Here is an 18,517-nt window from a genome sequence, read left to right on the forward strand (position 1 = left end):
GGAAAAGGGGTTCCGAGCATCGCACTGCGCAGCAAACCCCGCGACATCTCCTCGGTGGGCCAGCAATGCATGTACAAGGGGCGAACGGAAGGGCGTCGGTAGCCGTGCCAGCACGGCGGCGAAGAAGGTCCGATGTGGGCCAGCCAGCGGACGCGTCGAAAGCGAAAGGGCAGCGGAGCCACCCGAGGAGCGGCGAGGGCGAAACTAGGGCAGCCCGCCACGAAAGAGGAGGTATATAAGCGCAAGTCCGGACGCACGCGGCATAGTTCCGCGCCCTTCTCAACTCGTTTCTACTGCTCCGCACCCGACGACCGCTTTCTCCCCGTCCCAACACCAGTGTGCGTGCGTGCTTGTCGGGCGACCGACGACGGACCCCCGCATCTGATATCGGAGGACTGTACATCTTCGCTGCTCATCTTCTCCGCCGGAGACTACACGGTAGGTGCCGTGACGGTGTGACCCGAGGGTACTTCGCCCCAGATGCTGCCCCTGTTCCGAGAGGCTGTCGCGTTCTCTCTGAACATCTGGAGATACTTCGTGTGTACGTCGGACGAGCCCCGGCTATGGCGACAGTCCGTCTAGAGATGCGCTTGGGATTGCTGGAAGGTCGAGGACACTTCTGTTCCGGATAGCCGTGGGAAGGCGGTGATTTGAGACGAAAGCACGCCACCGTACAACGGATGGATTTGACTGATTGCGGGGTTTAACGCGCCGACGCTACACAGGCGATGAAGAGCGCCGTAGGGGAGGGCTTCCGGATTAATTATGATCACCGGAGGATCTTTAACGTGCACCGAAATCTCGAACATATAGGCGTTCTCGCAACGGATTGCTTTGCGATACACTGAGAGTGCGCCCAGCTGGTACCGTTAATACCCCCGCTTGTCAAGGCATACAGTCGCATTTTAAGACAAAGCTGTTCTGCTCCCCACTTACGGCATAGTCCTAATGGCAGTAAACCTTCAGCCCACAATGCAAGTAGTAGAATGCATAACATTCATTGGGAAGACCTTTTTTTTTTTTTCGGGTGGAACCGCCAGGTACTATCGAGAGCGATAAGAACAACAAAGCGACCTTTGTATACGAGACACCCTTCCACGGCAGGCCACTGTAGATTTTGAAGAGCGCTCTTTCGGCCATTTGCATGTAAACACATCAATCGAGACAGCTCCTGCACTGCAGTCCTTCAGTGCAAAATCGCAGTCGATCCCGCCATTTTTACTCCTGCGACACGTGATCCAAACTGACCTACTCAGAGGCCGGCCCAACACCCCAAACAACTGCAAAAGAACTGCCATGCTGTATAAACGCAGCAAATAGGTGTGCATTGCCTTATTTCTTGATTTATTGTGGGGTTTAACGCGCCGACGCTAGACAGACGATGAGGCGCGCCCCAGCAGAGGGCTTCGGATTAATTCTGACCGCATCTTTAACGTGCGCCGAAATCTCGAACACACGGGCTTTTTCGCTTTGCGCATCCATCAAAAAAGCGGGCGCTGCGGCCGGGATTCGAACCCGCGTCTTCGTGCTCAGCAGCCCAACGCCTTAGCCACTGAGCCGCCGCGGCGGGTCACGCGGTCCAGGAGAACTTCCGTAACTTGCATTGCCATGAGGATAAACAGTATCGTAGTCCACCCAAAGGGAACAAAAGGTGACGTCAGAGGCATGTGTAAACACAACAGTCCCCCCGCCGATGATGTCCCGCAGTCGTTCCCGGCTTTGATCCTATCGTCAACGCTTGCGCAGTACGTATACGTGAAGCGACCGGTAAGCAACTTTCGACGCCCCGCACAACGACCTTTGCCCAGAGGAAGCGCGGCGTGTGCGAGGCATGACTAAAACACCCCCGCAGCGGCGGATGAACGCCGCGGCTGCTCCCGTTTTCACAATCGGCTACCGACATCGTGCAGTGGGGCGGCAGCCGCCGTAGGGGGCTCCGCTGTACTCCGCTAGTTCTTGGGCGGTGGGCGATGGCTTCACCGCGGATCAGACTTCCGCGTGCCTCGGGTGTGGATCGCCGCTCTCGCGCTGGGGTTCGCGGCAGATACCGCGACAGATACGCGGCCTAGCGGCCTAGTGCAGGGACCGGCGATGGCGTCTTCTTTTTGATGCCTCACCACCGTATACAGTGGGCGTGCGCACGTGTTCTCGCAACCTCCTTTAGCCCGTGCAATCCAGCCGGAAACTTTGGCTTATGTAACGCACTTTTCGGCGCGTTCGTTTTCCGGCATAGTTCCTTACATCCGCTACTCCAGGGCGCGAGCGCTGGTTGGTTAAAATCATTTCCTTGAGAACAAAAAGAACAGAGGAAAGTGTATGTCTTATCGTGCGTTAAACAGACCTAGTACAACAAATTGCTGTTCGGATCATTTGACAATTCTCGCCTGTCCTTTGCACAAACCTAACCTGATTTTGCGAATTTATCTTAAAAACGAAACAGACGAGAAACAATGGGCGCTGTGGCGGTGGTTAACGCGCTACTTCGAAGGAAGGCTTTGGTTTTCAACCCGTGACTTCCGGACAATCGTCGCACATTTCCGGAGCATAGTGGTATTGCATATGAAAGAAATATTTTGCGCGCACCAAGGTTTGACTACCTTCAAAACCAACGGGCTGGATAACTTTACAGAACACTCTGAGACTTCTGGGTAAGTATGCTCAACCGCTTTTGGAGTTACTAAGCCACCCCCCCCCCCTTTAGAGTTCTGAGCCCCCATATTATTTAGTTGTGTCATCCCGGGATATTGAACCTGAACATCAAGATAGCAGGTAGGGCCCGAAAACCCGGTGAATGAACATCAGTCGATCAGCTGCGTGATAGTGAAAGCGAACAGGTCACAATAACTCGTAGTTTTTATGTGAATTCCAGTGCTGTCTAAACGCAAAACGATATACACCCTGGTATTATGAATTCCTCCCCCACTCGGGCCTCCAGTCGAGGAGATAAGTTGAAAGCGATTTTCACATGTAAAAAGCATTGCGACATGCTCCACTACTTCAGTCGAGTTAATGAAGTACATGAAGTGGAGGACAGACTGGGAGTACGGCCAACAGTGCGTCTTGCCGTAATGCAGCTAGAGGCGGGTGCGATAACTCAGAGGGAAATATAATTGGGGCAGCACTATTTTAAGGGGGAAGGCTTAACGTGACGTGAGCATGATAGCCAATGCTCCTCGTACGCCGTTAAGGTATGCATATGTTTACCGCACAGCAATGGTTCCGACAATCTCCCATAAATGTTCACTCTCAGAGCACCAAACCAGACGCAAAATTTACACGTAAGATGATAAAGGGGGAGATATTACGCGCGACTGCGCTGTAGTATCACATCCCCTCGCGTTGCGCGCAGTTAACACGCTTAGTGTGAATTTTTTTTTTTTTACTCTACCTCGATTCCGTCTAATGAGGAAGTCGGTGGACCAATTATTAGGCGCACCGCTGCCTTTCCCGAGGAGATGTGAAACTTCAGGAAAGTTGCGCCTGACCGTCCGCGCCCCGCGGTCGCTTCGCCTGGGCAGCCCGAGGCCGGTCTTATTTTGACCCGCCGTGGTATGAGCCAGCAACATCAGAGTTGGGTGAAGGAGGTGGTGCAGAGGGAGGACACAGTACCAAGGCTGGGCTTGCGTTGTAACTGGGATTTAAATTATTCATTTTAATGGACGCTTCTATTTGGTTGAACGAGCTCAAGTTTAGCATTTGTGTCAGCGCAAATATTTCGCTTGTGCCAGAAGCCCTAACGAAGGAGACGAAGATTCTCATTTCCTATTGTATATATAATTGACGAACGGCGAACGGAAGATGAGCGGGTGGTGCGCGCACTGAAGAAAGACAGAGGGCGGCCACCATGACGTCGTTTTAAAAGTTTATGATATACATGGTAACAAGTAATTCCCTGCACTTTCCTCATTCCAGATGTGTATGACGAAGTGGATGTCGATGTGATGTGCACACGGTAACAATCTGAATTAAAACGTGTCATCCCCGCAGCTAGGGCCAAGCCAGCCGGGTCAACTAGGAATTCAAAACTGAGTCGCAGTGTGCTTCTACGAGGCATTACTGAGTGTGTTGGAATGACGGCGTTTATGTAACTTCCCTTTCCTATTGTCTCGTTCGCGCACTGTTTTTCAAGCACGTCTACAACTAGCGCCCCGCTGTCTTTATTGCGTGGTAAAGAACTTCACTATCAGAGGCCACACCACGGGCTAACAGTGGCGCAGTAGTGGAGTGCATCGGAGGAAATCCTGCACACGATCAGTCTCAAATGAAAATTCTGGTTTTTGAGTGCCTGTATGAAGTGAACCATGGTGGAACGCGTACCAATTACGGCCACAGTTGATATTCTCTAACGTGCGCCGAAATAACAACACCTCCAGCTTCGAGGACATCTGCTGAGCTGTGCAAAGTGATTACCGATGACAAAGACCGCCCAGATTTCCGGGATGCCCTTGATACTCCAGTGCATGGAATATGTTTCCAATAGGCTAGCACCCGCGGTCTTCAGACTTGTGGTTTAGCCGCGAAACGGTGAGTGCTGACAGATAAGATAAATTTAAGGCATTTAAAGGAACCCTGCAACACTTCTTTCAGCGTTTTTTGAAATCCTAAATGCTTGCAGAATGTAGTCCCCCAACACACCCAGTACTTAGATTAGGGGGTCGCAAAGTACCTCAGCCAAAAAGTACTGTTCTATGCCCATCAGATAACTTGGAAACTCGCTCAAAAGATTTTTCTCTCTTTCCCGGTCTTGATGTTCTTCGGCGGCCCGAATTACGTCACTGAGGCCATGTAGCGGCTGTTGGCCGGCTTTCCTTTAGTTGCAGCAATGAACGCTTTTCGATAGCAACTTTAAAAATAAAGCCACAAAAACAACGCAGAAATGGAAGGCGTATCTGATGCGACGAGCAAATCACGCAGTGCCGCTCCGTGCTGGCGATAACCATAGCTTTCGCAGTGCTTCCAGACGCGAAGGAAAGAGTGAAAGCGCTTATCGAAAGTGTTTCAGGGTCCCTTTAAACTTCGTCAACGAACAATTACCTAAAATGCCAAAGGTGCGACATCTGTCGACAGCAGCAATGAGTAGATATCGGTGTTTGAAGCACTACGCCTCAGAAGCCACCTATCCTAACCATACACATGATTTCCATCAAGAAACACTGTCGCGCCTTCTTAGTTTCTCGCACAGATACAAGTTCCAGCTTAATCTTTTTTTATTATTATTGTAGCGTGAGCTACACAGACCGAGGTTGAGCCGTTTCGCGTGGCTCCTGGAGAGCCGTGCTGCGCATGCGCGAGGAGCAGTGACGTCTCACGCCGCACAGCTGGCGCGCCCGAGCCGCCGCCGCCGCCGCGACTGGATTGGATTAGATCAAATTGGATTGTATTGGATTAAAAATCGTTTTAGCAGCGGTAAGCATGATAATCGGTTAATCCTAGACAACCAGGAAACCCAAGAATAACCAGCTGAACCTTAGCTCACGCTACGTATATCCTGGCATAGCCGAGCTAAGCCAGTGCTAATTTTGTTTCTTTTTATTTCCAAAGGAGGAATGCAGAGAGGCAGTGGGTAGTACAGGAGCAGCTAACGAGATCCCCTTCCCATTGGCAGTTCACGCTTTACAACCGGACGACGCGGCCTATCGGGATATCCGCTCGGCTACTTCGTTCTCACCCGACCGGCAATCGCCTCGAACGCGCGAGTCTGTCTTTGACGCCCCTACCTGCGATCCCCTGCCACACACACACACGCACCTACTTTTAGCAGCGGGCGTTTTCTTTCGCGGCGGCAGATCGAACGCTGTTGCAGTGGCAGCGGCAGCAGCAGAGCGATTCATGCGTGCACCACTTATATTTAGAAAGGCTCGCCCAGGGCTACGCAGGGAGTTAGTCCAGCGGGAAGAAGAGGGCGGCTGCTGGCGGCGCTGTTGACCCAGACGCAGTGAACCGGCCAGCAGACGCTGTGCGCTGCTGCTTGCTCGGGAACACGCCCGCTGGCACGGCCCTCGTCAACTTTCTTCTTTACTTTTTGGGGGGTTCCTTGTAGCGGATACGGGGCAGCGTGCTTAAGGATCTTTCTTTTCCACGTAACCCGCGCCGACTGGGCCTTAGCACCGCGTGTATCCTTTTTCGCCGAAGCAGCAGGCTTACGCGCGCAACTTACACCAGGCGCCGTCACCGGCGAGCGGAATTCGTAATCTGAGTCGAGCAGAGAGGAGGACGGAACGTCGAACATCTGTCACGCGTTACGGACGAAATTGGTTGCTTGAACCTCCAGTTAAAGTTAGTATTGAATGTGGATGTGCCGGAATATATGGTGATATGGCGCAGTTCATCGCCCCAGTACGAAGTAAATCAGCCAATCAATCAATCAACCAATGCACGGAACACAGAGCAGGGCGAGCTATCTTTCGCCTCTTCGTCCGTGTTTTTTGTTGCGCTTCAAATCATGGCAACTATTCGCGAACTGTCCAAGCAAGAAGTTCTCAGCTGTCTTTCATCGCCGGTGTGCGCACTACCCGGGTCAGCTTTGAAAAAAAAAAAAAAAAGGGGGGGGCAATGGAGCTGCAACACCCTTGCCTCTTCCTTGCGAAGCCATGCGACATACTGGGCTTCCTCGATTATCGGTCCCGGATCGTCCGCGGACTGCCCGAGACGCGATCCGGCGCTCGATTTTCCCATGTATTCCTATGGGGCTTCCGGTCCGAACGCAGTCCTCGGAATGCCCGCGGATCGTCCAGGACTGCCAAATCGAGGAGGCCAACTGTGGAGTCTGCCCCGTGACGTTTTCTGACCCTTTCAGACGCTGAATCGCGCAATATCCGACTGGTTGAAAAACGTAGATCCCGGCACTCCTTCTTTGTCTCGGTGGTTACAAATGTGAATGCGAGAGCACGCGCAGGGTATCCAAGCAAACCGACGGAACGATTCGCGGGTGGCTTAGGGCGGGCCACACTCGCGACGAAAGCGAGCGAAAGCGACGGGGATTCTGTTGCTTTGTCGTGCGGCGACAAAAAAATTAGTCCTGACCGACCATTCCACAAAAATGATCGTCGCGCGACAAAGCGACGGAATCCCCGTCGCTTTCGCTCGCTTTCGTCGCAAGTGTGAACGGGCCTTTATTCTACCCGAATGATACCGTTTGTCTATGCGCAATTAATTCGTGCGCGGTCGGCTAGCTGCTTGCCTTATATTGCGGTAGCTACAGCGAATGAAGTAACTGTGGCCCCAGTCGAGCAAATCAAGTAAATGTTTGTCGAATAGAGAGTCACCTGACGCGGGAGTAACCAGTAACCGGCGGGGAGCATCCGATGAGGAGTAGTGGGGCAGCGGAGTAAAGCATAATGAATATATGGGTTCGTTCAAGTGGGCCGGAGGAGTGTGTCGCGCGGCCATCCTTTCAGACGGCTGCAAAGGTTTCTATCCTTTGCGGAAGTGCCGGCTTTCTTTTTTTTTTTTTTTTCTGCACCCGACTCATTTCGTTACCATGTTGCTCTGTTGCCTCGAGAACTCTAGCCCCAGCCTGTCCTCTTTTTTGGCCTTGGCACCAGCATACCTCAACTCGCGTACCTGAAATATCCCTGATAATTGTTGACTGCACACGGTGAGGGTTCCCCAATAAACCAGCACTACGTCATTAAAAAAGAAACTCGAGACTTAGTTTCGAAGCAACGACAGGGCTACTTGACGAGACCACAGTTTGGGCGTGCAATAATTTACGCAGACGGTGAAAATCAAGCCCGTTGAAAATGCCTAGCGCTAAGCTTGTGGCCGCGCTTTATGAAGGTGAACTTGGCCTTGCATGAGAGTGCCGGAAATCGCTCCGCCTAAGCCTCGCCATGAAAGTCTCACGGAAAGTTACTACCTCTCGCGCCACATAATTCACGCCACATAACCGCATGCCGTCGAAATAACCCTATAGAGCACACCTTCGCTAACGCGTTTTTGTAGCGTAAGCTACACTGGCCGAGGCTGAACAGTTTCGCGTGGGCCCTGAAGGGCCGTACTGCGCAAGCGCGAGGAGCATTGGATTGGATTGGATTTGGATTGGAAATCCGATCCAATTTGAGTACGCGTGTGTGGAGAATTGGGTCTGCACATTCGCCGGTCTGCGTATTCCAGAGGAGTGACGTCATGGCCGCGGCAGACGCACTGGCGCCGGCGCGTGCCCAGCTGTGCGCCTCCGTTGCGCAGTATCCAAGTCTGACGCTGCGTCGGAGCCACTTGATAGCCGTTTCGCGTGGCTCCTGGAGAGCCGTGCTGCGCATGCGCGTGGAGCAGTGACTGGACTGGACTGGATTTGATTGGATCGGATTGGATTGGATTGGATTGGATTGGATTGCTGAACCTTAGATCACGCTACGTCTATCCTGGCATACGTCTATTCTAGCTAAGCCACTGTTCATTTTTCCTAACGTGAGGAGTTAGTCGCTGTGGGCAGTACAACAGTGTCAATGCTAACACCTCTTCTCCGCCGAGACCCACTCGATCAATCCCGCACCTCAAGGGCAGTCGGGCCAGCCGAGGGCAGATTACGATCTGGCAGTCGGCGCATAACAAAACCATCGGCCGGCGCAGCTGGTCTACAGTGAAAAGCGGTTGCGCAAAGAACTGCCACTTGGAGTCGCCCGCGCGCTCGCGACAACAGTGGCCTAGTTTCGACCTAAACGAGCGGTCCATTTTTCGACGCCTATTAACTCGACTTCACGCCTCGGACGGACGGCACGACTCTGGAAAGAAAGCCAGTCCGGTGACGAGGGCCGTTTCCCATCGCGGAAGGATGTAGCCGGCCTCTATCAGGGTGGAAACCGGACTTTTCCTGATCGTGAGCGGCGCCGAAAGTGACCGTGCAGGTTCCGGAATTTCGGGCCCGTTTGGCTGGAAAGGGAGTTGTCGCTACGTGCGCAGCGCCGTTCGTGACCGCCGAACACCCCCAAAAGTGCCTCCTCGTACATCGTGGCACACGTGACAGCAACGGCAATGTTAAACGAGAAGACCGGTTCTTAAGCTTGCTTCAGCTTGAGAGTGAAAGCGTGTCGTGTAAACATCCCAACTATTCCATTTTAAGTATCCATGTCCGTTCAGAATCGTGGCGAACGCTTGGAAAAACTTTGTAGAACGCTTTCGAAGTTTTGTGTAATCCCTCGTCGTAGGTTGCTGCCCCGTAAAGAAACCTGAGTTGGTTCCCACCTAGGAGGCTGTATAAAACTCTTCCTTGGTTCCCACGAAGGAACCAACTCTGGAACGTTACGTCGTGAAGCAACCAGATACAACGCGTGTGCGGTTCTGCGTGATGTTGGCTAGGGTTTTTCTACGATATGCTGACACAAGAGACTGTTTCTTTGTTTGTTTACAATGGTCAACAGTGAACGACGAATTAAACAGCAAAGTAAAAAAAAATCGAGTAACGGGAAAAATATTTTTCCTTTTACTGATCAAAGGAGATAGCATTATACTGGTCACAGGAGGCAAAGTGTCCATAGCGCGAACTTAACGCCTAAAACTATTGCTGAAAGGCTACCTGAGCCTCTAGGACTAAACTATAGCATTGCTATGACTAAATTTTATCCAGCCGTTACCTGCTACACCACGCATTTTTAAGCAATCTCAACAAGCCGTTGCGCAAAAAACACTGTACGAACGCGATCTCCAGAAGCCACCCCTGCTGCACTCCGCACTGTCGTGCGCAAGACATTGCGATATGATGGTGATCTGGCTTGCTGCGCTAAACGGATCATAAACGTAATAAAAAAAAAATCCGTGGTAAAAAAAAAGGAAAAGAGTCTGCGCAGCATTTCGTAAAAGAAAAAAAAGAACAACCTAATAGTCAAATTAGACTGCTCCAGCATGTGCGTCGACTCGTAGTGACAAGAAAAAACACAAAGTCCCAATAGCGCCAGCACATCCCCCCTGAAAACTGAGACTTCCAATACGAACAGGTGGTTAATAATCAGGTCGCTGCACTACGCAAATAAGATTCTGTCTCGGCTATAGACAGCGTATTTCAGCCATAATTCGCACACTTCCCCACGAATCATGGCTTCTTTTTTTTTTTTTTTCGAACGAAGAATAGTTTCAGGCCATGGTTGTCTGCGACATCTTTCGCCGTCTTCGGTCATCCACCTCTTTCGCTTTGGCACCGCACAGTATAGCTTGTATTCAATAGCGAGGTACGCATGCAGGCAACCATGTGAGTACGCTGTCACTGGTTACGTCGGGCTCCGCGGGATGGCGGCACTTGTCCGTGCTAAGCGCATGATATGGGTTGGACATTCCAAGCTCTAGCCCGCCGACCGCAAAGTAACGCCTCGAGTCCAATGTGAGTGCGATTAATAACAACTCTGTTGACACCACCGTTGAGAATTGGGTTGAAACGGAGCAGACAAAGCACGCCGTTGTTATTTTTTTCTTCGGCGTGCGGCCGCAGTGGCACAAGCCGCGCCATGTCCGTGGCCGTTTCCAGTGTTGTCAAGCGAAGAAATTGACAGCTTAACTTTTCAGTGAATACCGCCTATACGTATACCGGTAACAACCATTCCACGCAACACTAAACCCCACTTCGACAGGACCTGGGCTCCCGCCATCGCTTACTCGGGTTTTTTTTTCCGTCCGTTCGACAAAGGCGGTTAACGGCTCGTCGTTTAGGTCGCCTGCTTCCTGCTTCTGCACCGATCACAACCGATACAGGAGCCAGGTATAGCTTCGGCTGCCCGCTTGCACGGGCCACCGGTATTGCGATTCCCGGCGAGTCTTCAACAAAGATTGATGGGCGCCCTGGCCCTGCCAAACAGCTTCTCGAGTGCATGGGAAAACACGACGGGATTCTCTCTCGCCCATTACTGGTTTTCTTTTTCGGGGGCTTGACGAGACACGAGGAAGTGTCGTCGTCGTCGTCGTCGCCGGAGCGTTCTGTCGGCGCGCTTAGCCGGTGATGCATGTGATCCGGAACGCAACGCGTACACGTCAACGCCACCTCAACAACAAGGTCTGCTGGCTGTCTTTCCGTTCCGCTTTTTCTCTCGTCGAGCCGTTGTCCGTTATGTAGTAATAACAACCCCCACCCCCCTCCTCCACCTCCGATTTTTTTTTTGTCTTAAAATAAACAGCAGGACTTTACCGTCTACCGACTCGAACTCGCGGTGAATTGGTGACGGTAAGCCTTTGCTGCTTTAGTGCAGCTTAAGAGACCTTCGCCGCTTAAGACACAGAGAACTAGACGAGACGGCCCACGTTCGGTGGGAACAAGAATAGCGGCTTTGACACATGTGTGTGAACAGCTAGAGTCGAGCGTACACGCGCACGCTTTGTTTGGTCCACTTATCCGCCCAAGCGCCCGTATGTCGTCAATGTCCCCTTGCTCGCTATCCTGGCAAAGCTCAGTGGCAATCTCGTATAAGCACTTTTCAGGGCCACTTGGCTTCCAGCGTGAGTGTTAGCTAATGCTTTATTGCCCTTTGCTCCGGTAAAATATTCAAAGGTTGAATTTCGTGCCAGCGATTATATAGGACGTGGACCCATTTATACTTACACTAAACGATACTCACACTCCACTTCCATCAAAGATAGGACACCTGCGGTCTCGGAACGAACCAGTAATGCGTAGCGCCTCAGTCCTTCAGCTATAGGTGTCACCACAGCAGGCGGCCATCACAACCTGAAGCCCCGCTGCAGTAGATCTAGTATTTGTCAATATTTTGTGCGCCAAGCCGGAAACGCGCAGGCTGCAAAAAATTCAACGTACAAGCTCACGTCCCGAGCGAGGCTGAAACTTTTTAAGCCGGAAAGGTAGAGAAAACACCTTTCTTTCATACTGCCTTAAAATATTTTTGTCGTCTTTAAACGTAAAGCCGATTATTTGAATTTGTTGCGGTCGAGAAGGCTTAGGATTGGCCCACAAAGTTTTGACAAAGGCTGTACATCCCTTGAAGCAACATTTCACGTTTGTTTAGCTTGCAATAATGTGTAGTTTGTTCATCCTTGTAATGGCGAAAGCCCTTATAAGGATTCAAACTTGGCCGCTCGCGGAAATAGTCCGGTTGTCTTCAGGACAACCAAAATAAAAACATTCAGGCTCTTGAAATGATACAGCGCAAGGCTGTTCGATTTATCTACTCGAAATATCGCACGACTGACTTTCCCACTAATCTGATGAGAGAACATGGCATCCAAACCTTGAAAGCACCTCGTAAAATAGAGAGACTAAATTTTCTTCACCAGCTCAAGACCAACAAACTTGGAATTAACCCTGACCAGTATATTCAACCATTGACAGCTCGACGTACACGGCATCGACACAGCGCATCACTAACCCCCTACAGTGCCAGGACAAACGTGTTCAAATTTTCTTTCTTTCCGCGCACCATATCTGAGTGGAATGATCTGCCCATATTTGTTATCAGCTGCATAGATGCAATCGATCATTTGGAAAGTTGAAGGGATGTCTCTTTGTGTGTGTGTGTTCTTTTTCTTTTTCCTCTGTTGCTATAGTTTTACCCTATGTTGTCAGTGTGTTAAACTGCAGTGATTCTGCCCCTCCTGCTTGCACCCCTTGTGGGGTCTGCAGTATGTCATAAATAAAAATAAATAAAATAAACAACAATTGCAGAGAATGTATACAGCTATATACTGGGACCTCTTGAGAACAGTAAGGTCTCCGCGACAAGTTGTTCATCATCATCGTCGTCGTCATCATCATCATCATCATCATCATCATCATCATCATCCAAATCAAATCCACTGCAGGACGAAAGCCAATCCCATTTATCCCCAACCGCTCCTGTCCTGCGCTGTCCCGAGGACACTGGCCACGTCAGCTTAAGGAACGCGGTGTTTTGTTGGACCGACGACCATTAATACTCGTATTTTCCGACGCCTCCTGCGGCGCTCGCCTTCTCCGGTCCTGTTGTGCAGCCTCTCGACAGGCGGCCCCCGTGGCTAGTTTTTCTAATGACCAAGCGACGACGGCGAAGCAGTGATCACAAACGCAGATCGAACGCCCTTCTTTTCCCCCTCACGGCTGACCGCATTTTCCCCACTAATTGAGGCTTGTACGCGCTGATTGTACGCTTGTCTGAGCTGGCTGTCGTTCATTTGGCGCGAGACAGCGCGGGAGCCGATCTGAATACGGCGCCGAGGAATCCCGAACCCGCGGCACCGCTCCGAAAGGCCAAAAAGATTCGCTGGCAGAAGATCTCACAAGTCACGCACACGCACAGTGCTTCCACGACACTTGCGTGTCAGTAATGGTGGTAAAGGGAGCAGAGTTAATGCGCAATCATTGTCGTTCCTTGTCCGACGAGACTGACTGGCTGAATGAGATCTACGGTCATGCACGCGACGCAAAATTCACGCAAGCTTTCCTGCGAAGCACGATTAGGCGACTGCCAGATTAGAAAAAAAAAAAAAGTCCCGGGCCATCTCCACTAACGTGAAACCTGGGGAGGGGCGAAGCATGCAGTGTATAAGTGTATTCTGGCGCCTTGGCGTTTTTGCCAACGGAGATGAAACTCTTGGGGGGTAGAGGTACACAGCTTTGCTGTAAAAGTCTCGTGTCTTTGAAGCACGAAGCCCTCTAGCGTGAGGCGTAAACGAGTGTCCCGGTGTTTTTTAGTACGCGTTACGAAGCGCTCCAGCACGAGGCGTAAACGAGTGTCGAGGTGTTTTTTTAGCACGCGTTACGTTCTAGCGCGATGCGTAAACGAATTTCCCGGTGCTTTAGTACCGTGAATACATGAGACGACGATTACTACGACGACGACAGAGACGCCAACAGCCCCAGGCCCTAAGGGGCTTTGCCCCTAAAAACGCGCAGAATATCCCCTACGTGGGAACTGCCGGATAACTACGTTGACAGCTATTTCACACAAAGTGAGCTTTCCTGCTGTACAGGAGCGTCTTACTGAGAACACAACTCTTCAGGCGCAATAAAAGTGGTTTTGTAGGAAGGTATGAAGGCCCTAGGAACTGTACACGGCGCGTTGCAAACACGTTCCATTAGAGTCGGTCTCACTAAGTACTGCGAACGAATGCGTTGGAGGGAAGGCATTTATTACGCGGCAATATTACCAGTCTTATAAACAAACATGGACATCCAGGGGCCTTTTATTAATAGCCTTATCTTATGCAGCGAATGCGTGACACATGAAACGTTACGCAAGGAGAGAAGGGTTGAGTGCGCATAGAAATGCCACGCATTTTCAGAAACAGGGAGCAATAGCACACATGAGGGGAGACATCCCGATCCTATCGCGAAGGCGGTGAGGTGGGAAACGGAGTGGAGGACACTGCGGGGGCAAGACGTATACCAAACAAAAAAAAAGTTGGCGCAGCTTGCAGCAGTGGTGCAAGGCTTTAGAAACAGCAGAGCTGGCGGCCCCTCCTCTCCCCTCGTCGGAGACCCGGCTGTTGCACCTCACACGGATTTTGAAATTTGCCGCTTAAATTTCTCCGCGACTGGTAGGCCCGGATCGCTTTGTCCGCAGCCTTTGACATCTCTCCCAAAGTGTACCGCGTTAGCACGCGCTAGATCCCGCGGCAACCGGCTTCGCGAACTCGGCGTCCGTGCTCCCAAGTTTAGGCGCGAACGCACGTGAACTGGCGAGGAGAAGAGCACGCGAGAGATCACTCCACGAACGCTGGGCAGAGTGTTCTCGAAGGTCGAGCCGGCCGACGCTGGGCGCTCCTCACGCGGCGCACGCTCACGTGCGCTCGGTATTTTTGCTTGGCATTTTTTCTGGTTACACTGGACGGCGGCCGAAAAGATTAAGCAACAGCTCTGCTGTTAAGTGGTAGGGGCATTAGGAAGGCAATCGGAGCAAAATACTTCAAAAAAGAATGCGGCAAGAAAGAATGTGTTTCCAAATGGGAAACATTCATCATAAGCAACGACGTGAGGCCGGATATTGTAAGATTAAGAAAGGTGCGGCAGGACCCCGACTACTTGAACGCCCTGACTTCATTGCCTGTTCAATTCGCGTCCTGGAGTGTCGCTGTGATGCTTAAGCTTTTCGTTCGCGCTTAAGATGAGAGTCACGCGGCAGCACAGAGCTTCGGATAATAGCTTTGGCTTTTCACTGTACAGCGAAGGCTGTATATGTGGCTATTTTTTATTGATATGCAGTTTAAACAGACGTGTTTAGAAGAACAACTAATATAGCGTCGAAGCTGCATCTGGTTTGCGAAGTGCTCCGAATAGCGGAGCTAGTGCAAACCACCTGCGGTCCTTTTATGCCTAGCAAACACTGCTACACTGGCTGGTTGCTGTTGTTGCGCCTTTAGGTATGGCACATACCCGATCAGGGGATCGGCCAATCAACAGAAGGCAGTGAAAATAGAATTTTCATTTAATTACAAGGCGCTTAGGACAGATAATTTAGAGAGGTTGGAAAGAGTTTTGGGTTCATAAACGACAGAAAAAAAAACAACTGAAAATTCAAGGTGATAGTAACCAGTCCCAATCATAAAGTGAATCTATTAAAATTTTCAATGTCTGTTGTTTTTATATCTTTCTTTTCTTCTTTCTCAGAAACATAATCCCGAATTCCTAGATTCGGCCCAGCAAACGTGGACGTTGCGGCAAAGCACATCACTCGTTGCGAACTCACCGCGGCTGTTCGTACGATATTTTATTTTGTCTCTATTAAAGCACGGCCTTTGGAACTGGCAAACCCGCGCGTGCAGCTGCAGAACGCCATTTTGGGCATGCACGTCTCCTCAATGCTGGTATGTAGGCAACATGCGTGCTTCGTCCCCCCAACAACTCGTCGAAAGAAACGGAACCATTTGTGGAAAGAAATCACAAAGGGTTTGGCTGCGCCACGATAACCCATATTTGACTGCTCCAAATATGAAATATCGTGCAAAAGCAGCATTCAATGCTGCTTATAAGGCGTGGTCAATTACCCCACTGAAGGAATGTGTTACTCTGTTGGTAGCCTTCAAAGGGTGCGCACAAAATTCCCACTACGGGCACAGATTTTTGTGGTTGACGTGCCTTGTGCTTGCGCTCTAGCTAATTTGATGCCCCAGAATTCATCGCGGCTGCTACGTCTGCTGCAACTGGAACTGCGGCATACACTCCTACGTACGAAACGTTGACCAAAGCACCCCCGTTAAGGCTAACGTTCTATGTTTACGCACAAGGTTAGGCAATTTTAGGACGTTCCAAACAGCGCCGAATAATCATTGAATGCCGAACTGCGGGTACCAGTTGATGACGGTAGACCTCAAAGAGTGACGTTAGGCCTAACTCCGTACCGTCGTATACCCGCGTCGTCCCCTCCCCCTGCTGCATACGCACTTTTGCGCTAGCGGGTTATGAACAGGGAAAATGCGGGAGGCGTCACGAATGAGGCTTAAACCCTATTACGAGAAATGGGACGAGGTATACTAAGAGCGCCTTCGACTGACTAAAAAATTGCAGCATGTGCGCGAGGCATACAGGCTCCTTCGAATGCAAATACGAAAGCAGTGTCACACATCATGACCGCGTCTCTTGGAACGCCTCCAGTCGTCTCTCGCACTGCCCGACCGGCCCTTTGCGAACGGACGGCCTGGTCCCGACGTGGACGAGATGGCGGCGTGAAAGAGGGTGCCCTCTGACACCGATGACATTCATCACTCCTGGACGCGGCGATCTACCCCAAGGGCACAGGGAATGCAAGGTCGGCGACAAAGGCAGTGCACGCCGTCTCCGTTGGCACTGCAGCCACTGCGGCGAAATTGGGGCCACGCCTCCACGAATGAAACCGGCAAAAAAAGACGTCGTCGTGCAGCGCCGATATTTTCTTTTTCTCCCAATCGCCTGCAACGTGGGCAAGTATTGTTGACTGGTCGCCACTGCGCGGCCGGGCAGCCTCGCACCGGAGTCTTTTGGTTTACCAATTACGAACTCGTAAATGGCACTTAAACTGGTCTTGCCACGTCTTCGTTCAGTGTTTCGAAGTTAGAAACGAACGGGTATGTATATTTATCTTCGTTTCCGGGTATTCAGAATTCGTAAAACTACGCGCTTCGCTGGTCGCCGACATACTGTAGACTGGAGATTTTTCGCAGCGCCTGTCTTCACCACTAGACAAGTTACCACGAAACATTGTAGGGTTATGTACCCACAGTCAAAAAACCCAAGTAGATAGTTACCACGATACAATGTGCAGTTACATACCCACAGTCTCTCTCTCTCTCTCTCTCTCTCTCTCTCTCTCTCTCTCTCTCTCTCTCTCTCTCTCTCTCTCTCTCTCTCTCTCTCTCTCTCTCTCTCTCTCTCTCTCTCTCTCTCTCTCTCTCTCTCTCTCTCTCTTTCTCTCTGTGTGTGTGTGCCCGGCAATCGAAGCACTGCAGAACAATAGCATTCATAATAACTCTGACGATGATGACGATTACCATGGCGCTTTTTTTCTACGCAGGAACTGGATACTAGGATTTTCCGAGCTAGAAGCTACTCTAGGCACCTAACCATGCACCCTGAAAACTTAGCGTTTTTCGCGCCACAGGAAGCATATGGCACGCTTGTTGCAGCAAGCTCGCTGGCTCGCTTTAACGCTGGGCCACTTGGAAGGCTAGAAACCCCGTATACATCTTATCGCAATGACGTAGCTTTGAGGCCTTATCTTCTCGCCGGCGCCGGCCCGTAACGGTTTCGCCAGCCACACCCCAAGGGGAACGCCGTCCACAGCTTGCGACCACGCAAACGGGCGGCACGGAGCGGTACCGCTTGTCTGGAGGAAATTAGCATGCCCGCCAGCAGCGCCCATGGGAGATACAAGCTCCTGCGGAGACCGGACGCCGATTCCGATCACCCGGCGTCAGACTCGTTTCTGTGAGGCGAAAATGGCCGCGCCAGGAAGCGTTACGCCTAGCGTGAACCGAGTACGTTGCCAGCTGTGGAAGGACCGACGAAAACGGCCACGCCCGTGCCTGCCGCTCCTACGGTGACGAAACATTCGGCTTTTTCCACTTTGTCACGGGGAAGGCAGTTCACGTGCAGTTTTTTTTTTTTTTTTTTTTTTTGCGATAGAATGCCCGTTGGCATAAAAATAACTTATTTACAAATATACATGGGCTCCCGTCTCTCGAAGGAAGTCAAGAAGGGAGCGGTGGTGGGGTGCCCAGAGCCACCGCTGAAGGTCGGGGGGTCTTCCAGGATGGGGGCCTGTGCCTCTCAGGTGTCGCTTTCTGGCTAAGGCCAGTGAAGGACACGCCCATATGATATGGTCCGCGTCAGCTTGTGCGGCCGGAGCTGTGCAGAAGGGGCAGGTGTCGTCGAACGGGGCATGGTAGCGTGGTGGCCACTCCCGTGCAGTATCTATCAAAGAAGGTGTCACGGCCAATGGCAGACCCAAAGGCACAACTCGAAAGGAAAGTTAGATAAATGTTAATGAGAGATCCGTTAGGGGATCTTCAAGAATGCGCGAGCATCTCGTCTCTTTCCCTCGCGAACTTGGCTTGGCTTGGCTCACGCCTTTCTCGGGCTTAAGAAGTTCGTAGCGCGGCGTTTCTCGCACTACCCTTGTAAACCATGCCAACT

General features: G+C 51.3%; 1 protein-coding gene across 1 annotated transcript in view; it reads left to right on the forward strand.

Annotated features, from left to right (window-relative positions):
• The first annotated feature begins 262 nt into the window (after window positions 1–262).
• The window catches only part of LOC144162984 (uncharacterized), a 38,288-nt gene continuing 20,033 nt past the window's right edge, over window positions 263–18,517 (forward strand). Inside the window, exon 1 of the mRNA XM_077693746.1 lies at window positions 263–438. The gene's annotated coding sequence lies outside the window, so the exon portion shown is untranslated. The remainder of the gene's footprint in view (window positions 439–18,517) is intronic.

The sequence above is a fragment of the Haemaphysalis longicornis genome, unplaced genomic scaffold, assembly GCF_048455015.1.
Source record: "Haemaphysalis longicornis isolate Haplotype H1 unplaced genomic scaffold, Haemaphysalis longicornis Haplotype H1 scaffold_12, whole genome shotgun sequence".
Taxonomy (NCBI): Eukaryota; Metazoa; Arthropoda; class Arachnida; order Ixodida; family Ixodidae; genus Haemaphysalis; species Haemaphysalis longicornis.